Consider the following 27,219-nt stretch of genomic DNA (forward strand, 5'->3'; position numbering starts at 1 on the left):
TGCAGTCCCTGTGGCGTAGGTGCGTAATGACTGATTGGCACAGGTGAAAAGTGTTGTGACTGCTGCAAGAATAGTAGGCATTCACCAATATAAAGGTCTATGCATGGTCGCGCACCAGCTGCACAATAAGGCAGTTTCCATACATCTTCCCCATTGAGATGTGGTCCTTCCAGAGCTATGTAATCGATGGTTTCCTGCACCATTAGGAAGTTCACTACTCTGGAAAAGCAACATGTCCACTCCTATGCTTTTCTCTGCTTAGAGAAAAGACAACAAACTCCTCTCCCTTGGGTACAGGGCCTCAGAGACCTTCCCTGAAGCATGACAAACCGAGAAATGTTGACGATGTTGCTAACTCCAACCTGGAAAGATCCTGATCTGCAGAAATTGAGGACCTTGACAGCTACTGGCAGTGGAGTCCTCCCCTGCTCTACAGCACAGGCCTGGTTTGAGAAGATAGTATAATTAAGTGACCACTGCCAACCCCGCCATGCACACGTTGCAGCCAGGTCGATACAATTTAAAATGAACATTGCGATTGCATGTCAGCCTGGAGGATGCAAATGTGTCGTACTTGGCACCTTTCACAGACTGGGTGTCCAATTTGCAACAAATTAAGATTTACATTCACTGTGTCTACAAACCCCTTTAATTCCTTCTACAATGTCTACTTTTATTAATATATATATGCATATTTATTGCAATACTATACATGCAATGATAGTTTCCTAAACTCCCTAGAGGTAATTGACAGCTCAGTTAATTTTGAAGTTATTAAAAGTGACTTGAAACTGACCAACATGTCTTTTGATAAGGACCAGTGCCAAACATACACTATTGTTGGATTAAACAATATTTTGCTGAGGTTACTGGGATGTTATAGCTTCTGAATGTGAAGTAAACAACACACAGTTTAAACAAAACAAATCTATGCACTTTACACCATTTATTAAAGACAAACCAGAGTAAGATTACAAAAAAAGATCTGACTGGCCACTGGCAGGTCAATGACCCACAGAGAGGGGTTCAGTGAGGAGCTCCTATTAGATTTTGGCTTCATTCAGCCAAATTCAAATCATCAGAAATACAGAAGTTTGCTTAATTCCAACTGTATTTCATTTTAAAACCACGTCAATTGTGAGAACCCAGGTTTTAAGGATATTCGAAAATCAAGACAGCTGGTATGGTTACAGTTTAAGTGCGAAACATTGATTGCAAAAAATTGAGTTATGGTGTAACCTCAAAAATGTTACTGGACACTTCAAACATTATTAAATATGAAGCATAGGCATGCCAGAAACTTGAGGTTAATGCAAAAATATAACAATTAACACACATACTATATTTTTTACTAAATCTGGATCATTTAAAATAATCTCAGTGCAAGTGAAATATGATAGTGTTAATGGCGTAAAGCAGTGATCTCTGATTGATTGCTTAAGTAGTAATCAATATTGCTGATAAGAGAGACATGTTGCTGAAGCTTTTTGTCTTGCACTCATCAGGACAAATGCAAGAATTCTAGATTTCAAACGATCACTACAATTCATGCTGTAGGCGAAAAGGATGCTGATTGTTAGGAAGTCAATGCTGTTTGGCTGAGGTATTGTCATGGAGAATGCAACAGGGGACTATAGGCTCCCCAAGCTACCAGGTAATTCAGAAAAGGTGGAAGGCTTGAACAGTAAACGTGGAGCGGATGTTTCCCCTTCTGGGGCATTGTAGAACAAGAGGCCATAGTTTTAGGCTAAGGGGTGGTAGATTTAAATCAGATATGAGGAGGAATTACTTTTCTCAAAGGGTCATGAATCTGTGGATTTCATTTCCTCAGAGTGCAGTGGACGCCGGGATGCTGAATAAATTTAAGGAGGAGATAGACGGGTTTTTAATTGGTAATGGGTTGAAAGGTTATGGGGAGAGGGCGGGAAATTGGAGTTGAGGCCGAAATGAGATCAGCCATGATCGTAATGAATGACGGGGCAGGCTCGAGGGGCTGAATTGCCTACTCCTGCTCCTAGTTCTTATGTTCTTATATTCCTTTTGTTTGCAGAGAATGCATGTCACTTCTAGCATGTGCAAATGTGTCATGTAAGGAGATATTAGGACAGGTAACCAAAGCTTGAGCAAAAAAGTAAATTTTAGACTTAAATGCAGGAGAGCCAGGGAGATTTAGGGAGGAAATCCTAGATACAATATATGTTTCTATTTATGAAATGCAGTCCTTTATAGTGCAAGCCTATGGATCATAACTTCCGAGCTCCGGGGCATTGTAACTGGGGATACCCCAAATATGCGCCAGGGGAGCCCCTATCATCCACGGAAGTGCCCAGGTAAGGATTGCACTGCAATTGCCCAGAAAATTCAAACTTCCCTATTTTGCCCTGCAATGGGAACCATCCAAAAGTATGATGTAAACCGCAAACTTCAGATGCTTCCAACTGCCTTACAGTAATAGTTACCCAGAAAAGATTAGAAGAATTAAACCACTTCTAACCCCTGGGTAACTGTAGTACTGATCCTCCCCCACAATCCCCAAGGGACCCCCCGACTACCCACACCACTAAACCCACCACCCCCGAAGACTACCACTTCTGGGTCACTATTACTTAATTTAATTACACCATAAAATAGGGATATAAAATCCTTTATTGTAAGGTTTCAAACACACGACTTGAATACTTATTGTAAACTTATTGCTGAATTCTGGGATCTGTAGATCAGTAGGTGTTTTCTGATATTGGTCTCTAGGTTTGGAAATCCCAAACCTTACTGAGTATACGTGCTTGTTCCATTGATTTTCTTTTAAAACACGCCATAAATGCCTTGGGGAAATTTGACTCACAGTGACTAATTATTTTGAAATAGCTTGGAGTTTTTTTCAAAGGAAAATATACTTAACTGACTACAGTGTGGAACCAACTGAAGATACTTCAAACACATCCCTAAGCGTTGGCTTAAAGGGAAATCTCCCTAACAAAGATAAGCCAAATTGCAAGAAAACAAGCACATTTCATAATTTCGAAAGAATTCCAGGTTTCATGAAATGGTCCTCAAAGTGCAGGTACTATGCAATGCAGGGATGCCAGTCCAAGTACAAATATAACTTGACCATTAGATCACTTTGCTTTGTTTCATAGCCGCAATGTGTTCCCACTCATGGCACTTTCAACAACAACAATAAATTATATTTATATAGCACCTTTAATATAACAAAACATCTCCAGGCGCTTCACAGAAGCATTATAAAACTGAGTCACATGAGGAGACATTAGGACAGATGACCAAAATCTTCATCAAAGACATAGGTTTTAAGGAGTGTCTTAAAGGAGGAAAGTGAGGTAGAGAGGTGAAGAGATGTAGGGAAGGAATTCCAGAGCTTGGGGCCTAGGCAATGGTGGAGCATTTATAATTAGAAATGCGCAAGAGGCCAGAATTAGAGTAGCACAGAAATCTCTGAGAGTTCTGGGACTGGAGGAGACTACAAAGATAGGGAGGAGCAAGGCCATGGAGGAATTTAAAAACAAGGGTAAGAATTCTAAAGTCAAGTCGTTGTTTGACCAGGAGTCAAGGTAAGTCAGTGACCACAGAAGTGATAGGGGAACAAGACTTGCTGCGATTTAAGAAACACACAGCGGAGTTTTGGATGACCTCAAGTTTATGGAAGGTAGAATGTGAGAGACCAGCCTGGCGTGCATTGGAATAGTTGAGTCTAGAGGTAACAAAGGCATGAATGAAGGTTTCAACAGTGAGCTGTAAAGGGCAAGGTTGGGTGATGTTACAGAGGTGGAAATAGGCAGTTGCATTGATGGCACAAATATGAGATTTCATGAAATGGTCCTCAAAGTGCAGGTAATATGCAGTGCAGAGATGCACTGCACTGCATCTCGGGATCATTCATGACTGGTTGATCTTTTACAGTACATATTGCAATGTTTAACATTCTAAAAAACTTGTTTTCGACCTCCATCTCTTCTCCATTCAATCAGCTGTATCTACATTCACAGGACCAAGGTAATTATGATGTTAAGTAAATAATGTTAATACTAACCAATGAAGAGAAACAATTTTGTGAATATTATCAATTGTGGTTCTTGAAGGCTGGGTGTTTCACAAAGGCATCCGGTAATGGACAGGGGACAGACCAGCTGAAAACTGAACTGTCCAATATAAAACCAGATGAATGGCACCTGAGTGACCATCTTCTTGGTGAAGCAGAGCCACCGGAGACTGTGCTCCTGGCTAAGGTTGACATGGGAGCACTGTAGGTGGGTATGACTTTCTGTTGAGAGCCCTCCTCCTTCTCTCTTGTGAACACCTTCTCCTCTCTGCTGCCTCTGCTGCATCTCCATGACATGCCAAAAGGGATTGCAACTATTTCAACCATTATTGAAAGCAAATTTTCTGCTCAGAGTTCTTTCAAACCAGGGCACCCCTTCCAAAAGTCCAACACCACTCCCTTCTGATTGCAAGAACTTGTATGAGCTCTTCAACAACACAATTCACAGCACTTCCATGAACTGCAGCAGAAAAGAAAGTCAAAAACAACTCACCAGAAAGTTGCATGGTGATTCCTGTAAACAACCAGTGGGAGGTCCTTGATACAGCTCAGCTGTACGTGTTTAATACAGGGTGTTAATAGGAACTGTGAGAACCAAAATGGCAGGTTGGGTGCCAAATCAGCATCAGATGCTGACTGGCATTACAATATGCCCATTCTGCATTGTTCAGGCTAATGTGGAGTTTGGTGTGGGCTGCACCAGAAATCAGTGGGAGCAGATCCCATGCTAATCTTTTCACCTTTGGACTCTGGTGATGCCCAAAACTAGCAGTGCTGCCGGACAAACTTTTGCCACCTAGGGCGGAATCATCCCAGATTTGCACTAAGTGCAGTAGCAGATGGGTAAAACGACGTATTACCCCCCGGCTGCAATGACAGCTTTTCACGCCATAGCATCCCAAACCTGCTGCATTAATTATGTATTCCCAGGAAACATACCACTTTCATGGTGGGCGGAGTCTCATTCAACGACCATGCCATTACCTTGCTGCTTCATCACGCCGGGCGCCATGTTTAAAGTGCAGCCACGCGCACATCTCTCAGTGCTTCCAGCCCAGCACTGCCGCATGGAAGACAGGATGGCCCTGAAAGGCAAAAGGACTGCAGCCACCTGCTTCAGTGATGTGTCCCCCTACTTGACCTCATCCTCACCAGTCTACCTGTGGCAGATGCACCTGTCCATGATGGTATTGGTAGGAATAACCACCACACAGTATTGGGAAGATAAAGGCCTAGATTCACACTGAAGACACTGTAAGGAGCATATCTTTTTAGTTCTGTCGGACTGTTGTAAAGAACGTATCTTTTTATTTTCTGTTGGAATTTGAATTAAAATTACAATGGCTGCAGTTTGAAAGACATGTCCACTGGAACAGGATGAGAGATCTATACATTGTTGCGGTCCTGGAACAGGACTGATGCCATGAAAGACAGCATGGTGCCAGAAAGAGTCCTGGACCAAAGGAGCTGCCTGACAACAGCATTTTAATTGGCTCCTGACCAGGTGACCAGGTTTTGTGTGAGGGCAGTGCAGAAGAATAGCTAATAGCCTGAAAGGAACAAGACCTAAAACTTCTTTCTCCTGTGTGTGGAAGATTTCAGTAATTCCACAATAATAACTAGCTGGCTTTTTCTCCTCATATCTCTATAACCTGCTCTCTCTCGGAAAACCCCTGTCAAGAGGCAAAGGGGAAAATCACTGTTACAGACATTGAAAGACAAGTGCTCAACTAGTGAACTAAATACTGAAAGTGCTGGAAGACCACCTCATGTCATCAAAAAGAACTGAAAGGAATTTGGAAGACATCAATCAAAATCAACTCATTGAATCCTGTACTCCGGAATTGGTGCTATTGAACTGTTATCGCACTCTTAAAATCCATGATTTATGTGTCGTGTGTGTGTGTGTTTGTGTTTGTGTGTGTGTGTTTAGGGATTTAACAAGGGCGTAGAGTTTAAATTATAGTGTTAGAAGTTAGCAGTTCATATTTTTTTCTTTTGCCACTGATTAACGACGGTTTGTTCAATAAACAATTATTTACTTATTAAGTTTACGAACTTGGTGCTTGTATTCTGTTAACCTAAATTAAGCAGTTAGGTAGAATTGGGGCAATCAAGTGGTTTGGTCAAACTTGTCACATTTATCATGGCTTGGGGAAGAGTGGGGCTTGATATTACAGTGCACTATCCCCAGTGAGTCTTGACAAAGTTTGGGGTCTCAGGTCTGGGACATTTTGGAACAAAAGACAGCAATGATTTGGGTATAGATTTAGTAAGTAATAAAAGCTAAAACGAAACACCAGGTTTGTACTGTCAGAAATAAGATGACACTGGAAACTGCTAAAGTTTTCCTGCAAGTGGAAGAGATGTCCCTGACAATTTTACAAGGGATCCCAAAAGCCAGGTTAATTGAATTGGCAAGTAAATTAAGAGTATGATTGCCTGCCAAAGCTAGGAAGGCAGAGATAACCAAAAAGATGGCACAGCATTTGAAATTGGAAGGAATACCCGAGAGACCAAATTCTCCAAGGGGTGGTTCATTGAAATGGGCTTAAATTTAGTTGCAAATAAAAAAATTGGAATTAGAGGCAGCAGAAAAAGAAAGCGCAGAGAAAGAAAAAGAAAAGGAAAGAGAAAGGGCATTTCAAAGGAACAGGCAGGAAGAGCATTCCAAAGGGAACAGGCAGAAAGCGCAGAGAAAGAAAACAAAAAGGAAAGAGAGCATTTCAAAAGGAGTTAGAAATGGCGAAGTTAGAAAAGGAGGAAAGAGAAAAAGAGATAATTCCAATTTAAAATGCTGGCAGTTAAATAAGAGACACCAATAGGTGAGGCAGGCTCTTTTCCATCAGCCTCCATAAATTTGAAAAGGATAGAATGTGGGAGAGTGAAAGGAAGGCAAGTAGCCAGGGTAAAAAATGGATAGCTGGAATACCTTGAGAGATCCTCCCCAGATCAGGAAGGAAGGTCTGAGGGTGGAGGTGAAACTCAAAGGACTAAGTGTTTCCATTGTAATAAAATGGGACACATTCGTTCAGAATGCTGGAAATTGCGAGGGAAGCCCAAGGGACTTATTGGAGTTCATAAGAGTCTGAAAATAAGGGTCTGGAGGTAACCACTGCTGTGAATGCAGGTGAATTCAATAAGGTAGATGAGAGATATAAAGGGTCTTTGTTTAAAGGAAAGATAACCCCTTTTTCATCAAATGATTCAGCTAAACCCATAACTATATTAAGGGACACATGAGCTACTGAAACTGTTTTGCTGGAGAAGGATCTAGTTTTTCCTCCAGAGAGTTCAATGAAAGCTAAAGTATTGGTAAACAGGATAAGTGGAGAGTATCTCCCGGTTCCATTGTACAAAATGCAATTGGAGTGTGATTTGTTGTCTGGATTGGTGGTTGTAGGAGTGGTTAAGAAAGTACCTGTGAATGGAGTTGATTTACTTCTGGGGAATGATTTGGCAGGAGTGAAGGTTATAGCTTCACCCATTATTACGGAAAGTCCGAGAGAGGCTAAAGAGACGGAACAGTTACAAGAACTAGTTACTGGTATTTTTCCATTGTGTGTGGTGACCAGAGCATTGGCTAAACAAAGTCCATTGCCAGAGGCCAAAGTAATACCACGAGCAGATGTTAGAGTAGCCGAAACTTTCTTTAAGGATGAGGATAATTCAAAGGAAGTGTATGGCAGGTATTCATTAATTGAAGCTCAGAAAGCAGATCCAGAGTTAAGCAAGTTAGCACAGTCAGCTCACACTGAAGCTGAGGTGGAAGGAGTTCCGGAGTGCTATTATATTAAAATCAGAGCTCTGATGAGGAAGTGGAGACACCCTCACAGACATGCGAATGAGGAATGGATGGTTGTTCGTCAGATAGTGGTACCGCCCAAATATCGTAAGGAGATATTGCAGATGGCACATGAAATCCCTATGGCAGGACGTGGGAATATGGAAAATCTAAGCATCGATAAACAGGCATTTTAGGACGTAGTGCAATTTTGTAAAACGTGCCATATATGTCAGGTAGTAGGTAAACCTCAATGTGTAATCAAACCAGCACCTTTAATACCCATACCAGTTTTTGAAGAACCATTCAGTTGGGTATTAGTAGATTGTGTAGGACCATTACCTAAAACAAAAGCAGGACATCTGTATATCCTTACAATCATGGATATGACAACCCAATTTCCAGAAGCTATTTCTTTAAGGACAATTACAGCTAGGGCGGTAGTGGAAAAGTTAACTCAGTTTTTCACTCATTATGGCCTACCAATTGAAATACAATCTGACCAAGGTTCTAACTTCATGTCTAAAATTTTCCAGGACATAATCAGCAATTTGTGTATCAAACAACTAAAGTCTACCGCCTATCACCCAAAGACACAGCGAACTTTGGAGAGATATCATCAGACTCTCAAAACCATGGTTAAGACCGATTGCCATTAATACCCAAAGGATTGGGATAAAGGATTAGATTTCTTACTGTTTGCTACCAGAGATTCTCCGAATGAATCTAATGGATTTAGCCCACTCAAATTGATCTATGGTCATAAAATAAGAGGTCCATTAAAAGTGATTAAGGAAAAGTTCCTAAAGCAGAAAGACGAATCCCCCATGTTGGATTATGTGCCCATGTTTCTAGAAAGACTCACAGGAGCATGTAATGTAGCACGAGAGCACTTAAAAAATTCCCACGCCAAAATGAAAGAATGGACAACCAAACATGCTACAACTAGAACATTCTAAGCAGGAGATGAAGTATTGGTATTATTACCTTTGCAGGGTGAACCCCTGAAAGCAAAATTCAGTGGCCCCCACAAGATAGTTAGGAGAGTTAGTAAAGTGACTTATCTGATAGGAACTCCTGAGCGTAGGAAGAAGAAACAGTTATGTCACATAAACATGTTGAAACAATATAATCACAGAGAAGGTGATAAGACGGAGCAAGTGTGCCAGATGGTTGGAGTCGTGGAGGATGACAGAGACAGTAAGGGCAAGGTAGAAGGAGAAGTGAACAGTGCCCAAAGCGAACCTCTTTCAATTCGACCAGCCAATATGACAATACTGGGACAGTTAGACACTGTGTTCTCATATATAGAGGAAGGATCACGGGAATATCTAATAAGGTTACTTAGGGAGTATAAGGGAATTTGTAGGGATACACCTGGATGTAATACGTTAGCTAAACTTGATATGGACGTAGGAGACTCAGTGCTGATAAAACATCATTATCGGTCGAGCCCAGAAAAACAAGCTCAGTTAGAAACAGAGATCCAATATATGCTGGACAATCAATTGATTGAGCCTATCCAAAGTGGCTGGAGTTCACCTTGGCTCCTAAGCCCGTGGATCCACTAGATTTTGTATAGACTACACGAAAATTAATGTAGTATTTGTACCCAATTCCTCGGTTAGAAGATTGCATTGATAGAGTTGGCAGTGCCTCATTTCTTTCTAAAATTGATCTATAGAAGGGCCATTAACATCAAGGGCTAAAGAAATATCTGCCTTTGTTACACCAAATGGGTTGTATCAATGTCTAGTCATGCCATTTGGGTTTAAAAAGGCCCCAGCTATATTTCAGAGACTTACAAATCAAGTCGTAGCTGAACTGTGTGGTTTATTTAGGCGATGTCGTAATATATAGTAACACAAATCTGGCCAAAAGCAAGGGTAACTTACCTAGGTCACATCGTAGGACACGGGCAAGTGTTGCCAAGACAGCAAAAGTGAACGTTGTAATAGAATTTCCTATTCCTAAAACTAAACAAGAAATCCTGAGATTTTTGGGAACGTGTGGATTTTATAGGAAGTTTGTGTCTAATTTCAGCATAATAGCTGTACCTCTCACCAATTTGTTAAGAAAACATGCAAAAGTGGTATGGTTAACAGAATGCCAAGCAGCCTTTGAAAAGCTGAAGGTAATCTTAAGAAATGAACCAGTGTTGGCCGCCCCTGACTTTACCAAACCTTTTAAAATGGCAATTACAGCTAGCGACTTGGGGGTAAATGCAGTCCTTATTACAAGATGATCAATTTGGGATAGAGAAGCTGGTGGGGTTCTTTTCCAAGAAACTAAATCAATATCAGAGGAAGTACTCTACAGTAGAAAAAGAAATTCTAGCATTCTTAACATTGAATTCAACAACTTCAGACCATGAACTCTCTCCAGCATCCCCACTCCTTTTAGATCCACCCCCCTTTTTTCTATATTCATTTTTGTTTCTTAATTTTTTTTATTATTTATTTATTTATTTATTTATTTATATTTTTCCCCACTTATTTTCATGATTATTTAAAAAAAAAATTATTTCCATTTCCATTCATTGTTTATCCCCAGCTTTTACCCTTTTCGATCTTTTTTCCCACCACTGTCCCCTCCCCCCACATTACCCCGACTAGGGCCATCTGTCACTTCCCAGAGTGCTTACCCTGGTCCTGCAATTATCACATTCTGCTTTCCACTCTTAATGTCACTATTAGCACCTCCTTTAGCCAGAACCACCACTATTAACAACCCTTTGACCTTTTGTTTATGACATCTTTCGCAATCTCTCCTTTGCCTCCACCTATCGCTGGCCTTCTTTCCAGCTTCACCTGTTTCCCCCCCCCCCTTAAACAGTACATATTTCACCACATTTCTGCTCCCCTTTAACTCTGAAGAAGAGTCATATGGACTCGAAATGTTAGCTCTGTCTTTTTCTCCACAGATGCTGTCAGACCTGCTGAGCTTTTCCAGCATTTTTTGTTTTTGTTTCATAATCCGCTGGCGTTCATTGAAAAGTTTATAACTTGAAATGTGAAACTGTTTAGATGGAGTCTATTGTTTCAACCATTCAATGTAAAGATTGTTCATATTGCCGGTAAAGATAATGTGATCATGGATGCATTCTCCCAGGTGTAAAATACTAAAATAAGTTAAGGGGGTAAGAAATGCTGAAGATTGCATAAGATTGTGTAAGGGGGAGGAAGGATGAATGGAAGCAAGTCTCGTGTTTTGTTGTCTATGTGTCACATACCTTGTGATGAAACACATTTTGAAATGGCGTTTCATCCGTTTTAAGGGTGGAGGCATGTAAGGAACATATCTTTTTATTTCTGTTGGACTGTTGTAAAGAACATATCTTTTTATTTTCTGACTGTGAATTAAAATTACAATGGCTGCAGTTTGAAAGACATGTCCACTGGAACAGGATGAGAGATATATACAATGTTGCAGTCCTGGAACAGGACTGGTGCCGTGAAAGACAGGATGGTGCTGGAAAGGAGTCCTGGACCAAGGCAGCTGCCTGAAATCAGCATTTTAATTGGCTCCTGACCAGGTTTTGTGTGAGGGCAGTGCAGAAGAATAGCTAATAGCCTGAAAGGAACAAGACCTAAAACCTCTTTCTCCTGTGTGTGGAAGATTCTAGTAATTCCACAGTAATAGCTAGCTGGCTTTTTCTCCTCGTATCTCTGTAACCTGCTCTCTCTTGGAAAACCCCTGTCAAGAGGCAAAGGAGGAAATCACTGTTATAGACATTGAAAGGCAAATGCTCAACCAGTGGACCAAATACTGAAAAGTGCTGGAAGACCACCTTGTGTCATCAACAAGAACTGAAAGAAATTTGGAAGACATCAATCAAAATCAACCCAATAAATCCTCCACTCTGGAATTGGTGCTATTGAACTGTTTTGTCCCACCCTTAAAATCCATGATTTGTGTGTCTTATATATTGTGTGTATGTGTGTGTCTGTATGTGTGTATGTTTAAGAAGGGCGTAGAGTTTAAAGTATAGTGTTAGAAGTTAGCAGTTCATATTTCTTTCTTTTGCCACTGGTCAACGACAGTTTGTTCAATAAACAGTTATTTACTTATTAAGTTTATAAACCTGGTGCTCGTATTCTGATAATCTAAATTAAACAGTTAGGTAGAATTGGCGCAATCTGGTGGTTTGGTCAAACTTTTCACATTTGTCATGGCTCAAGGAACAGTGGGGCTTATAGTACAGCTATCCACAGTGTGTCGTGACAGCACTTTCCTTTGTGTTGTGTGGCATGACCACAATGCTAAATGGGATAGATTCAGAACAGACCTAATAGCTCAAAACTGAGCATCCATGTGGCACCAAGTGGATGATCCATCCCGGCCTCTTGAGGTCCTCAGCATCACAGATGTCAGTATTCACCCAATTCGATTCACTCCATGTGATATCAGGAAATGTCTGAAGGCGCTGGGCACAGCAAAGGCCCTGACAACATCCTGGCTGTAGAACTAAAAACTTGTTCTCCAGAACTGTTCACATTGTGGAAGGATCGAGCACATAAGGGCATAGATTTAAGGTAATTGGAAAAAGAAACAATGGAGGAAAAGCAATGAAGAACATGAGGAAAAAACATTTTTCACGCAGTGTGTGGTTAGGATCTGGAATGCACTGCCTGAAAGTGGAAGCAGGTTCAATCAAGGCATTCAAGAGGGAATTGCAACATGTGACTCACCTCCTGATGCCCAAAGCCTGTTCACCATCTACAAGGCACAAGTCAGGAGTGTGATGGAATACTCTCAAATTGCCTGGATGAGCACAGCTCCAACAATGCTCAAGAAGTTCAATACCAACCATGACAAAGCAGCCCACTTTATTGGCTCCCTATCAACCACCACCAACAACAACTTATATTTATACAGTGCCTTTAACGTAATGAAATATCCCAAAGTGCTTCAAAGGAGTACTATAAAACAAAGTATGACACCGAGCCACATAAGGAGATATTAGGTCGGATGATGAAAAGCTTGGTCAAACAGGTAGGTTTTAAGGAGTGTCTTAACGGAAGAATGTAAGGTAGAGAGGTGGAGATGTGTAGATAGGATGTTCCCAAGCTTGGGGCCGAGCCAGCTGAAGGCAGGGTCACCAATGTTAGAGCAATTAAAATCGGGGAATGCACAGGAAGTCCGAATTAGTGGGGCGCAGATATATCTGAGGCTTGTGGGGCTGGTAGAAATTACAGAGATAGGGAGGAACAAGGCCATGGAGGGACTTGAAAACAAGCATGAGAATTTTAAAATCAAGATGTTACTTGACTGCGAGCCAGTGTAGGACATGGGTGATGGGGAATGGGATGTCCTGTGAATTAAGGCACGGGCAGCTGAATTTCGGTTGATCACAAGTTTACCTGGGCACAGTGGCAGCAATGTATACCATCTAGAAGAGGCATTATGGCAACTCACCAAGTCTCCTTTGACAGCACCTTCCAAACCCGTGACCTCTACTACCTCGAAGGACAAGGACAGCAGACACACAGAATCACTTTCACCTCCAAGTTCCCCTCCAAGCCTCACACCATTCTGACTTGGAACTATATTGCTACTCTTTCACTGTCGCATGGTCAAAATCCTGGAACTCCCTCCCCAACAGCACTGTGGGTGTATCTCCACCAATGGATTACAGCAGTTCAAGAAGGCAGCTCACCATCACTGTCTCAACAGCAATTAAGGATGGACAATAAATGCTGGCCTTGCCAGCAATGCTTACATCCTATGAATACATTTAAAAAATGGAAAAATCTTGGAATTCATTAACCGACATTATTGCAGAAGAACCAAGACCATAAAGGCTGCATAAATGGTTCAATATCATCTTCTCTGGACAACTTTGGATAGGCTGTAAGTACCACTTTAGCAATGTAATCCAAATCCTGAGGGCAAATATGCTCCTAAAACCCGAAGCACTTAACAGCCAATTAGTTAGTTCTGAACTGCAGTCACTATTGGTAGGTAAAGGGGTGTCAGCTGTGGCTTAGTTCATAGCACCCTTGCCTTTGAATCAGAGGGTTGTGGGTTCATGTCCCACTCCCGGAAAACCAAGAACTGTGATTGTACTTGAAAGAGTTGCAATCTGTGACTGTTGATAACTCGAAAGAGTTTGGTAGGTAAACATGGCAACCAATTTATACAAACAGCAATGAGGTGAATAACCAGTTAATCCTAGTTTCAGTGTTGGTTTAAAGAGGAATGTTGGAAGGATACCAGGCAAATGTTTCTTTCTCTGAATTATGATGTAGAATCTTTGGCATCCACCTGGAGAGGAAGATGAACCTTTGCTTTAATGTCATTTGAATGACAGAGCTAAATGCTGCAGGCTACACCAGATAATAATTTGGATTTTCTTTGGATTTCCTAGCTGCTTTATGGCAGTTTCTGGTGGGTTTTTTTTGGTTTTCTTTTGCAAGTGTTGGTGATCCCATCTGAGTAGGCATAGGCAAATGAAATGTTAATGTTCATCTGGTGTATATTTTGTCATTGGGGCCTTAGCAATGGTGGGTGGATTTTTAAAAATAGAATTTCAAGATGTACATTTTTTCCCTGGCTTCTGTCCTTCAGGCAGCACTGCCAGGCAGCACTGCTAGGCAACACTGAAGGCCTTACCACACTGCAGTTGGAGCCACACAACAAGCTCCCTCCACTCCCCACCCAAAGCAGGCAACCTGGCAGAATTGGAAACAGGGCCGTAACCCTGCTACAAAAATTAAATTGGGCCTGATCTCAGAGAGATGAGCACTGGGTAGAAAGGTTACACCAGCACAAATCCATCTGAATTCTTGCCAAATCAAAAAATCTAAGCCATTATCTTCCTGTGTGACTGAAAGAAACCCTTGGAGCAAATGTACAATTTGGCAAAGTTGCAACAGTCAGCAAGTCTGACTTCTTTGAAATGACCTGAAAAATTTTTAAACAGTTAAAGGAAAGTCAGTTTAAACCGATACCACAAAATGTTAGTTCAAATCTGTTGTTATTGAAGGTTCTCTTCTAAAAAGGTACATTCACACCTTCATGATGGGGTGTGCTCATAGGGAAAATTGGGACTTCAATGCTGTATCCTACATGGGAAAATGGGTTAACTCTTTGGAGCCTTGAAATTGAGCACCCCAAAAGACAAAATGATGTTGAGAGGGGAGGTGGAAAATTGAACTGAATGCAACAAATTCCATCTGCCTTTAACTCTTCATTTACACCAAGTTGACTAGCACATTCTTAAATAAGCATTTGTATTTTTAAATGAATTGCACAATGTTATCTTTCTTTGAGTCCAATGTAATATGTTTGGAATGCTGAATACTTTTCCTTCCTGTCCTGAGTTTCAGTGCATTCATTCACCACATCAGCTGTTTGTGACCTGAAGGTATTGTGCTCTGGGCATAAACCGGATACATGTTTCTATGAGGTCACTGATGTCTACATTTCTGACTGATAACTCTCATTCAATGCCACAGAAGGAAGAGATTGAGCCTGGTAGTCTTAATGGTTTCCTGTACTGTAGCTTCAGAGATAGTATGACCCTCAAAAAACTTATTTTTCATTAAAACTTCCTTCTTAACAATTAGACTTGCTTGAATATTTTTCTATAAGCTGTTCGTGTTTTTATGAAATTCTTGTGCAGATGCTATCCTCAGCACACAATACAAAGGAGGAAATATCTGAGCAGGAATGTCAGTTATAGACAATTACCAGGAAGTCCCAGCTATGCAGTGGTAAATTCAAGAACAAAACGTTTCTTTCAGAAAGTGAAATCAGATACTATATTATTGTCTAAAAACTGCTGGTTTTCCAGTTTAGCGACATCGCTGAGGAACCAATAATACTACAGGTACTGGTCAGTCTCTGCTGCCTGCATCAAGTGATATGGAGACAGCAAACAGTTATTTTCCATGTTGCTCCCTATACAGTGAAATTTGACGAAGTCCATATGGTCACATAATGTAGACATTAATACATGCAGGTCAGTTATATTTTAATGTTTGGAGGGAACCAATAGAAAATTGCATGTTTTGTTTGTTGCATACAAACTGATTGCTGCATCTGCTTACACTACAGCAGAAATTTCCAATGTAATCAGTTGTATCAGATTCTTCAGGCTATATTAAAACGCTGTATAATGGGGTTTGGAATGGTGTTATGGAGGGGCAAAGTAATTGGTGGAAGTTCAGCCCTACTGCGCTTCTGACAATGCAAGGGTGGCACTTCTGTTTATGCTGTTTTCCATTTAAACAATTGTAGATCATTTTCAGTGTATTTATTTTCACCAATATTCATTTGTCACGAGACTAAATGCAAATAGCATTATTTGTGGTTATCTCTAAAGTTTCCATTACAAATTCCCAGTATTTATAAATAATACCACTGCATACATATTATTAGCTCTTTCTAAAAGCTGCTGAAGTTATTTTTAACTTAGAGACTTCGAAATTTACACTATTTTTAATTCCAGTAAGCTCATGGCACTCTGCCAGCTTCAGTGAAACAATGAACAATCATGCTGCACATTTCTGAAGACTGTACATATTTTGAATTTTACAAATGGTTGAGAGGAAAATTTGAAGAGCGTTGCTAGCTTGAAATGGACATTGTGACTGCAATACATGCTGGAAGACATTAGCCCAAGGCTCAGTGGAAATTGGGACTAGGATTGGGGAAAGCAGAGGTTGGGGTTGCTGGTGGTGCTTGGGTAAGGTGGAAATGGTAATCAGTGAGGGGAAAGCAATGCCTGGCAGTTTTAATATGTTTTAACGTGAGTTGGCTGGAGAGTTCCATTTAAGGATTTGCCTATTAACCCTGGTTTTCCGGAATACAGCTAACGTTGACTGCCTGAGGGCAACTCAATATTGCAGACTGATATTAGGCCTTTTTATGTGTGTGTATAGATATATATATACTAATATATATACTGGTGTTTCCCTGCCTCTAATGTCTTTTTTTCTACCATCCCCCTTGCTGCCCCCACTCACCTTGGAGAGATTGACAAGTTAATCAGAACTTTGCAGTCTGCTGTCCTACAGACTAGTGGCAGTGGCTCAGGGGAGAGGCACAGGTTTCCCTCTTTTTTAGAATGTCAGTACATTTGCTTCCTCACCACTTGCTTAACACAATGCTGGAAAGCTAGTTGGGTCAGACTGTCCCATCGAACATGATGTAGCCTGTAACCAGGCTCTCAGAGGCTCAAGTTCCCAAGAATGTTAGCCATGAGCATCTCAAGTGTTCCCACATGAGCAGCAGTAGCTTTCCCCCAGCTTTGATGAAACCACTAGGGAAGTAACAGTGGGTGGAATCATCCCAGATCTGCACAAAGTGCGCTAGCGGCAGGAAAAAGAACGTTTTACCCCCTTTCGCACCGTATCGTCCTATTCCCGACATGTCCCACCTCATTAGTATACCCAGGAAACACGCCGGGTTGCTGGCAGGGTGGCCTCTTATTCGCCTGTCCTGACGTCACCTCAGATCTTCAGCAAACTGGGTGCCATATTTAAAGGCTGCCCCTGCACAGAGCTAGCACTCTCTAAAGCATTGAAAGCTGCTGCAAAGTCATAGCTGCCAAAGGGACAAAACATGCTGCCCCCAAATTTAGTGATGCCTGCCTTGGACACCTACTAAATGCTGTGGAGGCCTGCTGCGAATCCTCTACCCCCGCTCTGGGTGAAGGCCAACAAGCAAGGTCACCAATCAGCATGGGAGGTGGTGGCAGCAATGGTCAGTGCCAATGCCCTGCAAAAGAGGACAGCCACCTAGTGTCGAAGGAGGATGAATGATCTCGTCTGTTTCGCCAGAGTAAGTCATTCTTCTCATCACTCTCAACTCACACACTCTCAAACCCATCACACATCTACAGGAATCTCACTCATTCAAAGGACGTTACCATTCACTCTCTTGAAGGAGTTGAACCTCCAGATGAAGAATAACGCCCAATATCAGACACAGAGCAAAAGCTTTGCCATCTTTGACACCGGGCCAGCAAGTCTGGACCTGGGACTGAAAAGCTGAAGGCCCCATTCTCACTAACACAAAGCACCCGTACTAGCATTTGGTCCAGATGCCATCTGGCGCTAATCGAAGAAACAGATGAGCCCTCATCACACTCCACCACTCACTCCCATCAGACCACAGGGTTTCAACTACTGCAAGATGTGGCCAGAAGGCACCAAAAACACTCCAAATGCTCCGAGGGGTGCTGACCCATCCCAGGAACCACTACCAGTCCTCTGAACCAGTGGAGCAGTGATGAGGCCACGCTCAGGAAGAGTGGTGAAGGCACCCCAGAGACAAAATTTGTAGCCAGGGAACTCTGAAATGACCCTGGGCAGTGCATCATGCAGCTCTGTGCTAGGTATCCTGTCAGTTGTCATGACTCATTCATGGTGTGCCAATCCTCTGAGCTAATCAGGCCACCAAGTTACAGCCTGACTACTGGGCAACAAGGGCTATCTCTCTTGACGTCACTCATGATTTGTATCAGGAATGGGTACAGCTGCAGACCTACAATGAGGTCCATGCTACTGCCACTTTTTTATCTTTAATGTAATGTCATATCATAAAGTCATAATCAGAATATATTCAAACATGAAATGCATTATTTTGGGTCCATGATTTGAATAACTGCAATGGAGAGTTGATTAGGTACCTTGGGCTAAAATTTTATAAGGCCCATTATTGGGTGCTGGGGTCGTAACACACAATCTTCATACTACATGCTGATTTCTATGATTGCAGCATGCAGCCTAGTGCTACACACAGTGCTGAGCAGCTGCACAACGCAGTAGGGGATCATGTTTGTCCAAGGAAAACACTAATTAAAGCCAGCCTACACTTCTTAAAGGGGAGGTGCATTCTGACCACAGTAGCATACTCAACTGGCTGGGAAACACATTAGGTACAGCAAGCCAGAGAAAGGGCTCCCAGGTTTTTGAATGCAGTGGTGCAGGTCTTAGTGCAGGAAGGAAAGGAGACAGGTGATTTCTCTGCAGGGAGTTAGGAGGCTTCCAGGCAGACACTGTGAGAAGGCAATGGGACCAGATAGCCATGGACATCAATGCCGGGGTCTATCATGATACAGTACCAGAAGAAGTTTAATGACACGAGTAACGTAAGGCCAGCGAATATATCTTCAAATACCACATACCAGAAACTGTACCACCATCCTCACATGCCACAAAATGCTCCACACACCCATCATCCCTATCATCAACAACATCCAGTAAACATGATTCATCCCTAATGGTCATTTGCTCCACCACATACACTTATCACACTGCAAGCCTTTATAGCACTTCTCACAGCTTCCACATGCTACCAGCTATTCAGTTATGATAGGCATATTAACCAAATATACTGCAACATACTAACTGAAACTCTTCCCTCTTTCTTGCAGAACAAGGTGGCCAATAACAAGAGGGAGCAGCAACGAACAGGCAGGGGACAGTAACAGCTGCATGTCCTCACTTCCTCAGAGGAGATGGTGTTCAGTATATTGTTGCAGTCTTTTGTGCCAGCTCATGCCAGCCTAGCTTAGACTGCTACCATCATGGTTGCAGGCACCAATGCTCAAAGGGGCTTGCAGAGTGGTCTCATAGCAATCCAGCAAAATGTTTCTCCAGCATATTACCAGGATTTCTGAGATGCTGCCCTGGAGGAGTGCCAGTGGCTCTATGGTGCAAAATCCCTCTCAGATTCGTCCTCTCACCATTGCCACTCTGCCATTCCCCCTGTCACTAAAGCCAGCCAGGATGACAGTATGTTCCTGCCTTATGCACTTTCTGACATCCCATTTAACCTTCATCCCACAATCTGGTATGACGTACAAGTAAAGATGTAGTAACCACACATCTATTGCTTTCCCTGTATCACAGCTTTGCACACCTAAACCCTCCCCTTGTGCATTTAAGCTTTCATAAATCTAAGCACTGCCACTCAGCCAGCCCATAGTGTTTGAGGATGATGTCCAGAGGAGGAGCAGATCTCTGAGGAAGAAGCACCATTCCCTTAATTTGACACACTCAACTGGCACTGTACATACTTAAGAGGGTAGTTTAGAGGCAGGATCTACAAATGCTGGGCTGGAATTACCAGCCCTCTTGGAATCGGCTAGGAAGTGGCGGGGCCTCTAAAATAACAAAGAAAGGAGGGAGTGCCCATCATCATCCCGCCACCATTGCATTCTGCCAGTACTGAGAATGGTGGAGGACAACTCTCCCACCCAGGGGCCAATTGTATCAGTGAAGTGGCTATTTAAGGGCCCCTTACTAGCAGCAGTGGGTCAGCCCTCTGCCCCATGGGGAGACCATCTGGTGAACCCTGGCAATCTCTCTGTGGGCTTTGGAGAGGGAGGCCTCCTAAATTGGGCACTCTGTGACCCACAGAGGGGCCCCCTGGTGCCAGTGGCTGCCACCATTGCAATGCCATCCAGCACTCCCCCACTCCTAACCCCCCCGCCCCCCACCCTCAGCAACAACCCCGCTCGCCAGTATCTGTCTGTCTGGCCCTGGCGATCCCCGACCCCACTTACCTTGTTACCACTGGCTGCATAAGGGGAAAATAGAGACCTTGAATTATTTTGAAAGACTGAGAATTCCCTAGCAGACCTGGGTCACTTCTGAGTTTGTGGCCATTCTGCTGGCTTTCATCCAGAATGACTGTGGATCTTTCAGCTGCTATTTTTCTGTTGATTGGCCACAGCAGGAAATACTGCTTTTCTTTATTTTTCTAAGATTGCTAGTATCTACATAAACAAACAAAAAAAAGACAGTTGCTATAACATTTAGAATAAATTGCAAAATATACAAATCCTACTTTGATATAGTTCAAAGTTCCATATATCACACACACAATAAATTTAACAACCCATTGAATACAGTGACCTTTATTTCCAGGAAAATTGCCCAAGAGAAAGTTAATTCCATCCTTTACCTTGTGTTTGATGACTTGTACAAAAACAAACATTTTGGTTACCTCATTTGTTCTTAGTTATTTTCTACCAGGATAAGTTTACACACAGTAACTCCTAACCTGCTGTGTCCTCCTGTTGATCAATGAAAACTTCTAGAAGCCAAATGGAGCAGGGCATGTGGGGAACTCCATCCTGCTAGCACAATTTTCTTCAGTTCACTGTCCTCTGAACCCTCAAGAACACAAGATTCAAACAACCCGCAAAGCACAAGGTTGCATTGGAAAAATTGAGTAGGCCGTGATCGGCGGGCCCAGGAGCGGGCTGGGAACAGACTGCTGACCACGATTGGTCTCTGACCGCGATTTCATACTGGCTGGGCATTTAACGGCCAGCCAGTGTGAAATGCGCGCTGAAAGGCTCAATGCTGCCAGGGAGGAGGGCGAGCACTGAAGTCTGCACAGGCATGGGGGAGGGCGCAATGAAATTTCCCTGAAGGCAGAGAGCTGCTTCAGGGAGCTGAATAATTTAAAACCATTCAATAAAGATTTGAAACTGCAGGAAAAAATGACCACATATCAGATTCACTCATGAAAATATGGATGATGAAAATTCTGTCCAAACATTTTTATTTTTTTAAAATTAATAACGGAAACCTCATCCCACCCTTGGATGAGGTTTCATCAAAAAGAGAAAGTCCGCCTGGCAGATTTGTCCACCCCCCAACTGTAACGCTGGATGGGCAGTGAAAAATCGGCGTCAGTTGCTACTTTAATGGCCTTAATAGGCCTCCTAATTGTCGGCAGGTGTGCTGCTGACTCTAGCGTGTACATGCCAAGCGGCAAATTTTACCCATTGTTGCAGACATTTCAAATTTAGAAAATGAACCTTTTTTTGTAATTTTATACTAATTTCATGGTGACAACAATCATGGAGGCAAATTTGGACATCATTTCACCCATTTCTCGGGCACGAGGTAGGTGCTAAATTTACTAATATTGGGTTGCAATCGTGCAAAGCTGGTATAAAGTAATGTCTACTAATTATAATGTTATAATTATATAATTATAATAATGTCTATTAACGCCCATGTCGGGTTGTATGCAACCTTGGTTTGGGCATTCCATAGTCATCTTAAATGGAGCATTTAAAATTACCAAAATATTTGACTGGAGTGCTTTGATTATTTTAGGATGTTGTTGTGAAACTGCTCTTTGCATTGGGAAATCAGAATTTAACAGCGTGATTACCATGTTTGGAATCTATTTCCCAGTCACAGTCAACCAAATTGAGAGGCTTTTGGGCAGGTAAGCCTGCGACACCAGGCCACAGCCTGGAAACAGAAAGGATGGATCGGGGCTTGGGGGACATTGATGGAGAGGCCCAAAGTGATTGGGCAGGATTTTTCCAATTGAGAGAAAGTCCTGATACTGAGGTCAAACTCAGGTCAAGGAGCTGTATACGCATGTGGAGGGACATCCTTGGAGATTTTCCCATCTGCAGCCAGTTAACGATCATAAGGTGCGAAAGTCAGCCTATAACACATGGCGGGAGGGAAGAGGTCCTGGCACGTCAAGTAAGGAGGCACTGAAGAGATGCTGACCTGTGCAGGAATGGTTTGAGTTTGAGCAAGAGTGGCTCCTCATCAGATCTGCTCCTGCAGGTGATGAGGAAATGGAAAGAAGTGTTCTTGGGAGAAGTTAAACCAGCAAAGCTCAAGCAGGTGACATGGCTGGTGGTGGTCAAGGAAGTCAGCAGCCACAGGGTGGCCATATGATCATGGATGCAGTGCCAGGCACATTTTAGTTACCTGGAATGGTTTGACAAAGTCAGTGACATTTATAATTACAACCTTACAGCCCTAAATGGCGCCCGTGAAATGTGAGGTGAGGTGGCTGAACTGAGTTGTTTCAAATCAGAAGTCTATGCTCAGTCAGAGTTGATCAATGATACAAATGTGTATATTGTAGGATTACTTTTAGTTTGGAAATTGTAATTTTTAAATGTAGGATAATTGAAAAAAACATCTGGGGCAGAATTTAGCCCTCGATAGGCGGGCAGCCGAACTCCGCTGCTGAAATGGGCCCCGCCGCCATTTTGAGTGGGCAGGCCACCCGACGGGAAGCGCTATGCGCTTCCTGTGTGGGGGGGAGGGATTCCCCAACTGTCAAAGTGCACTCTTTCGCGCATGCGTGCGAAAGAGCGCACTGCTCCCTGAGACTAAGTGCTGTCTCAGGGAGAGCGCTGAATGTTTAATAAACCTAAAAAATAGCAAAATAAAAAAATTATTAACATGTCCCCCTCGTGTGACAAAGTTTATTAAACTTTTTAAAAACAGACATGAAACCTCATCCCGCCAGTGGATGAAGTTTCATGTTTTTTCAGAAGCCCGCTGGGGCTCCTGGCCTGCCCGCCAGCCTTAAGGTTGGACAGGCAGGGTCTTTAATTAGCTTAATTATCCTGTCAATGGCCTCAATTGGCCATTGACAGGTCGGCGGGCAGACAGCTGATTTTGCTGTCCGCCTGCCTTCCTGAATATTCAAATGACGGAACCCCCGACGTCATCCCGCATCATTTTCGTGTCGGCGAGCCACCCCCAACTTGCCGACGGAAAAAGTCTGGCCCTGATCTGAGAGGCTGGCAAAGGGAGGCCCAAATTATGTTAATGAAGTTATCTGTGAGCTGTTAGAAGTTAAACAGTCGGAGCCTTGTTAACTATCACTTGAGGAAATGGTCTGTCTGTGAGGGTTTAAATTATTCATGTGATTTCCTCAGATCAAGGAAAGGTTTGAAGGCACCTGGTAAACAAAGGAAGGTTTTAAAGTGTCCATACACATTTCAGGTTTAAAGTTAAGGATGTTTAATTTGCATTTCTATCTGGGAACAGGCCATGTATGTCACGTTGCCATGGAGATAACTGTGGAGGTTAGAAAGAATTTTTTGTTTTGATATATTGTATTGGTCAGCATGCATTTGGAGCATCTTAGAGAATCTGCTAGCAGTGATGACAAGGAGCAGAGTGCCATCAGGAACCAGGGGTGTTTCTGATTTGGAGTCACTATGCAGGGATTCAAGTGAGACCCGTGCTCAAGCTGGGAAATCCAAACTCGTAGGTAGAGCTGGAAGATTTGCCTAGTTGGTTGCTAATGGGAAAATCCCCAAGAATCCCCTCACTTCGGAAGATAACTAGGGAAATAAGGAGAATAGGTCTGAATTCCTGGGAGCTGTGACACACCTTGGTTTAGTTCCATGAGAATTGAACGACCTCACAAAACTATAACATTAAAAGTAAAAGGAGTTCTCTGTTGAAATTAAAAGTAGAATGGTAGAGAGTTCTGTTTGGAATTTTGGTTTAAAATATGTTATGATCCTTGACCAGACTCCCACGTTTTAGGGACCAATAACATTTTGTTTAAAGTAGGCAAAGGTTGAGATTCCAGACACTTGCTTGAATAAAGCCACAAGATTCCACAGGTTTTGAACAAACAAAAATAAACTGCACTATACAAGGTCAGAAAGAAAAAACAATTTACAAAATCTTATGCATTAACATTCAGGGTAAATATGAGGTACAGGGTAAATATGAGATACATGTGAACTAACAGGCAAACTGTGGTCAAACACACCACTCTGCACACTAAATGCCAAATGCTACCAAAACAGAGTCCACGGATTTCTCAACAACTCACCCAGATGTCAGTAACACTGAGTCAACCAATCTCCCTAAAACTCTGTCTCTCTCAAGAGAGATATTCTTCACCTTCAAAGACTAACCTTGGAATTCGCTCCAAAAGTTGCTGCAACTCAGACGGCATCAACAATGGCCCACCTTGCACGGTTTCAATCTTGTCTCCTGAGATTCCATTCCCCTGGATTCCTAAGTATGCATTCAAACATCCCAACTTGCAAGCACAACTTCAGATCTTTTGCCACATCAAGCAGAACACCACTGCTCCAAAGGGGTACCTTTTCCCCAATAACATGGAGTCACCAACCTTCAGCTGCCTTATTCTCATAAACTCTGCTCCCTGAAGCCCTTCTCCTGTTCAAGGCTTGTTTCTCTGCTTTTTTTTTTAGCTGAACTGGGACCTTTTCCTGTCCCTGTCATCTCTCTGGGACTCTTCTTTTCTGGCCTCTCCCTGTCGGCTCTCCTTTTTAGGACCTGCCTGTCTCCTGCCTGGGACACTTGCCGGCAATAGCATTCGGCTCCAGCCAACTGACTCAGGTTTTTGGCACCATTTTTTCTTGGGCCCAAAGAATGTAAAAATACCGATCTGCAGTCTGCTCCTGGTCTGTGCATGTGCAAAAGCTCCAAGGTCCATTAGGAGTTGAAGTTCCCTATCTCTGCTCTCAATGGTAAGGTAAGTTTGACTTTCATAACATAGAATCACAGAATTGTTATAGCGAAGAAGGAGGCCATTCGGCCCATTGTGTGTGCACCGGCTAATTCTATCCTGAATAATTGTTTCTAGAATCTTGCCCACCACTGAAGTTAAACTAACTGGTCTGTAAATGCTGGGCTTATCCTTAAAACTTTATTTGAACAAGGGCATAATGTTTGCAATTCTCCACTAATCTGGCACCTCCACTGAGTCTGGGGAAGACTGAAAGATTATGGTCAATGCCCCTGCAACTTTCACACTTACTTCCTTCAATATCCTTGGATGCATCTCTTCTGGTCCCAGTGCCTTGTCAACTTTAAGTACCAACAGTTTATCCAACACTTCCTCCTTATCAATTTTGATAGTGACAGAATTTCTAGTGACAGAGTTTCCTCCTCTGTCATCGTGGCTTTGGTAGCCTCAGTAGCATCTGCTTCCTTGGTAAAGACAAATGCAAAGTACTAATTTAACACCTCAGCCCAACTTCCATGACCCTCTTTGGTCCCTAATCGGCCCTACTCCTCCTTTTACCACCCTCTTACTATTTATGTGCTCGTAGAAGATTTTGCTATTCCCCTTTATGTTGGCTGCCAGTCTTTTCTCATGATCCCTCCTTGCTTCTTTTATTTGCTTTTTCACCTCCCTCTGAACCTTCCGTATTCTAATTGGTTCTCAGTTGTATTTTCTACCTAACACCTGTTATAAGCACACTTTTTCTTCTCTATCTTAATTTGAATCTCCTTTTTCATCCAGGGAGCTCTGGGGATTTGTTTGTCCTACCTTTCCCTTTTGAGGGAGTATACCTTAACTGAGTCCAAATCATTTCTTCTTTGAAGGCAGCCCATTGTTCAGCTACAGTTTTTCCCATCAGCCTTTGGTTCCAGTCTATCCGGCCCACCTCTGTTCTTGTTCCATTGAAATCAGCTCTCCCCCAGTTAATTATTCTTACTCTTGATTGCCCATTGTCCTTTTCTACCATCATCCAAAACCTTACGATACAACAATCACCGTCTCCTAAATGTTCCCCCACTGACACTTGGGGCAGGATCTTCCGGTCGGCGAGCAGGAAGGTATACGTAAAATGATGTGGGATGAGCCGGGTGGAACTCCCGATGTCATCTCGCGTCATTTCCATTTCCAGGTCGGCGGGGGCGCAGCCGAGTCAGCTGCGTGCCCACCGACCTGTCGACAGCCTATTGAGGCCATTGAAAAACTAATTAAAGTCATTAATGGACCTGCCCGTCCAACCTTAAGGTTGGTGGGCAGGTCGGGAGCCCTGGCAGGCTTCGGAAAAAGCATGAAATCTCATCCATGGGCAGGATGAGGTTTCATGAGGGTATTTAAATTTTTATTAAAGGTTTCAATAAAAGTTATGGACATGTCCCAACTCATGTGACAGTGTCACATGAGGGGACATGTCAGGGAAATTTTTCTATCACTTGTATTACAAATAGCCTCAGGGCGACCTGTGTGCTCTTTCGCGTGCATGCACGAAAGAGCGTACTCCTGGCTGAGGAAATCCCCCTCCCCGCCAGCACAGGGAGCGCATAGCGGGCCTTAATTGGCCTGCCCACGTAAAATGGTGGTGCGCCCCCAATTGGGGGCGCCGATCAGCGCCCTCCCGTACTTCCCCCCCCCAGCGGGGGTAAAATTTTTCCCTTGATCTGGTTGGCCCACCTCATTTCCAAGAACCAGGTCCCAGTGCATCCTTTCTTGTTAGACTAGACACATACTTCTGTAGAAAATTCTCCTGAACACAAACTTGCCCCTCTCCGCTCTTTACACTACACTAGAAGTCCCTTCCTAACAGCACTGTGGGTGTACTTACAGCACTTGGACAGCAGTAGTTCAAGAAGGCAGTTCACCACCACCTTCTCAAGATGTAGAATCAGCCTGGGTAGAAATAAGAAATAGCAAGGGAAAGAAGTCCCTGGTGGGAGTAATCTATAGGTCCCCAAACAGTAGTTTAGCAGCAGGGCACAGTATAAACCAGGAAATACTGGGAGCATGTAAGAAAGGCATGGCAATAATCATGGGTGATTTTAATATGCATATAGACTGGACTAATCAAATTAGCAAGTGTAGGCATGAGGGAGAG

Source organism: Cetorhinus maximus, chromosome 3, assembly GCF_964194155.1.
Source record: "Cetorhinus maximus chromosome 3, sCetMax3.hap1.1, whole genome shotgun sequence".
NCBI lineage: Eukaryota > Metazoa > Chordata > Chondrichthyes > Lamniformes > Cetorhinidae > Cetorhinus > Cetorhinus maximus.